Source organism: Sinocyclocheilus grahami, unplaced genomic scaffold, assembly GCF_001515645.1.
Source record: "Sinocyclocheilus grahami isolate Dianchi unplaced genomic scaffold, SAMN03320097.WGS_v1.1 scaffold1331.1, whole genome shotgun sequence".
Classification (NCBI taxonomy): domain Eukaryota; kingdom Metazoa; phylum Chordata; class Actinopteri; order Cypriniformes; family Cyprinidae; genus Sinocyclocheilus; species Sinocyclocheilus grahami.
Genome location: NW_015506510.1, coordinates 498,812 through 502,482, shown reverse-complemented (window position 1 = coordinate 502,482; position 3,671 = coordinate 498,812).

Sequence of the window (3,671 nt, the reverse complement as noted above, 5' to 3'; positions counted from 1 at the left end):
GTATTTAAACAATCCCTTTATCGTTCGATACCGATTATTGGCCGATACGTCAGTGCATTCCTAATTATTTGTGCACCTCTTGAAGTTCATATATCCAGTATTTGTATACCTGTGCTTTGATATCTTATTGGCAGGTCTGTTTACTTCACAGTTGTTGTTGATTTTCTTCCCTGAATTTTCTGCACCTCTTCCATGTGTCCTGCTCTACTGGGGTATGGCCTACTTACAGTGTGTGTGTGTGTTTTGAGAAGCTAATAAGGCAGTCTTAGAGCTTGAAGCAGGTCAGTCGGATCCCCCTCGGTGAGAGGCCGTGATCTCTGCTGCTGTCTGATCGCTGTGTGGAGGCCCCAGTGAGCCCATCACAACACCAGTGCTCTGCTGAAATAAATGTACTGCACAGATTTGATTTATACCATCTGTCCTAAAGTGGGACTGGATGATGAACCTTGCTAGGTTGGCAACAACAGGTCAGAAGGTGCAGTCATTTCCACCAGCACAGCGGGGCCTCAGGATGACTTAAAATAATTTCAAATAAGACAAAACAGGCATTAAAATAAGCTCAAGCAATAAAACATCAGGAAATGTCTTATTTTAATTCTCCGTTTTCTCTCTCTCTCTCTTTTTTAACAAGGGTTCCCTCTGTTTTGAAAAACCTGAATAAGTGTAGCCTAATATTTAACTCTAAAATCATACTCTATTATGATATGCACATTTCTAAGGCCTCTAAATAATCAACATGAACAAAACTTTGCTGAAGTTGTACACAATCTACTACATGCCTTCTGTCATCTGATTGATAGTTTGGACTTTTCTTTAGCAAGTAAAAGACCTTTTAGTGTAATTGTAAATACTGTACGTCCCCCTTCAGGTCGTGGTTCACGTGTCTTTGTGCTGTGAAATCTTTACAGATTTTTATAAAGTAAACGTAGGATAAATTTTATATTGTAATTAATATTTCTAGATGAACACGTACTGCACTGAAGCAATTTAGATTTACTTGATTATCCATATTACATTTTTTAGAAAACTCATGTTCAAATGTGAGTATCATATATGTATATTTTATATAATATATATTTTTCATCTCTCAGTCATCATTGTATTGCATTGCATAATTTCAAATTGCACACATTTGCTTGTTTTGAGTGTCTATATGATACTATATGAGCCGTAAAAGCCTGATGTATCAAATATGATACTCAAAAACGTAATTTGTTTGTTTGTTTTTAAATATTTTGTCTGTCTTGTAGATATTTCATATGTACAGGGTTAACTGTGATTTCTAGACCTGGAAAAGTCATGTAAATCAATAAAATCGTCAAACTGGACATTATATAGCGAATATACAATTTTCTAGTTGTGCCAATCTCTAAAATATTTTATCTGGTAGAAAAAGGGTGTACAAATATTGTTAAAAATCCTTATTTTGTGAATCAAAAACAACTGGAAAGTAATGGGGCCTTTGATTATTGTTGAGGACAATGAGGGCTTTGAGTGCACTAGCGGCACCAAATGGATTTGCACAAATATCTAGATTTGAAGATGCAAGCTAGACGTAGGTGGTTTCTAATGTACTGCTGTGCTGTTGCTTAGGATGTTCTAGATGGTTGCTAGGCTGTTGCTTGCTGCTGTGCAAGGTGTGTTCACACTGACTAATGGATTTTAAACAGATTTTAATGGAGCACAGTGGTTGACATAAATACTGTTCTAACTATATAACACGCACATTATATAACTAATGAAATGTGTATTTTTGACTAGTTGTGAAAATGACAATGTGTAGTTAATGATTGCAGTGTCCTTAAATACATTAACTTTAACACAGGGTCACATGATTGAAACAGATCTGACTTGTGATTCAGTGAGCGAGTAATTAATTCAGCAATCACTCCCACTGACTCATAAGTGATTTTGCTGTATATGGAAAAAAAAGCCTGGGTCATAAGAGTCATTCGCTTACTTTTTTTGCTGCGTGCAATGCAATATTAATATTTCACATTTCACAAATGTAATTTCTATGCAGCAGCACTTGTAGATTCAGTGTTTAGTACAGTGTTCCATCCATATCGGTGGATAAATGCATGTGTTCAAGAGCTGTTCACACAAACTCATGAAAAAAAGTTATGAAATTCATTTTGGTTCTGAATACAATTCCAGGAGGGCTGCGTGATTAAATGAAACTGTGATATGACTTAGTGCGACTATCAAATGGCAAAGGCTGTGATTTAATTAAATTAATATATGCGTTGTGTTTCAGAATGAAGCGCGGCACTGCATTTATTTACACATGAGCAGCTCATTGCATCTGCACTGAATTTGGGTCGCTTTAATATTCATTTGGGAACAAAAGTGCCAAACATACTTGTGATGAGAAGTGCTTATGAACAAAGGAGAACTTTATTTTGACGTTTCCCATCAAAATAAAAGTTAAGTGGTTTAACGTTTGAAAATGAAGTAATTAAGACAGCCATAAATACTTGATTTTTGTATTTTACAGTTAAATATTTTAATCGTATTTTAGTAATTATTTTAAATTTATTTAGTCATTTTACTGTTAATTATTAAATACTGTTATTTAATAATTATACTATCATTGTTGTTATATAATAATTATTATTAATATTAGTATTATTAGTAATTATTTTATTAATATTTATTTGTGGTGATAGTAGTAGTGGTAGTTGAGGTAGTATTTTATAGCAAAAATTTACACAGAATTTTGGTGAAATTGTGCATGCCTACAAACAATCACAGCAACCCTGGAATTTTTTTATCACATTTTCTCAGAAAAAGAACAATTCGATTTCCCCCCAAATCATGCACCCCTTATTTCCAGTTTGTTTGTGAGTCAAGTATTATACTTGACCCTGTTTTGTAGATATTTGCATGGGCCGTTAAAATACCAACATGAAACTAAATTCAACATAAAATGATATTTGTATATAGTTGTGGTACACCTTTTGATTACCACCAATCAGCTAACATGTAATATATGCAGCACTGACTTTAGGTGGCGCTGTGTTGTCACTCTCACACAGATGCATATACACACATGTGCCCGCAAGGCCCACAGCTAATCTGTTCGCTTGAGAAAGAGACCGGGCACACACACCTCAACACACACACACACACTGGATCTATGAATATTTGTGAACACACACATGCTCGATCGCCCACATGCGCTCAGAGCTCAGGGAAATGCACCCCCACACTCATGCATTCACTGCACACATGCTGAGACAGCCAACTTATACATGCTGATACATCATTATGAGAGAGGTTTATTTGACTGGGATATTGTTCCCGCTTTGTTCCTGGAGTTTGCCGGGGCAAAGAGGAAGATGATTATGCTGAAATCCAGTCTTGCGCTTCGGAGGAGTAGTTCCCGGGCCGTACGATTGCTAAGCAATAACCGCCATGCAGCCAGTAATCAGCTAAGTACCATAATCCTCCTTGCAGGGTAAAGTCGTGCTTGACCTCCAGCTATATACAGCCTGTGATAACAGCATTAAACGGTAACACCGCTCTCCACTCCCAGAAGCCTTTGCTCCTTGTGCGTTCGGCCTCTCGGCACCCCTCGGCGCCTCTCGGCCTGCTTCGGCTTTCTAGAACTGATTCTTTGTGGCCTCCGTGTGCGAGAGCATGCTGGGGGGGGGGGGGGGGGGGGGGGG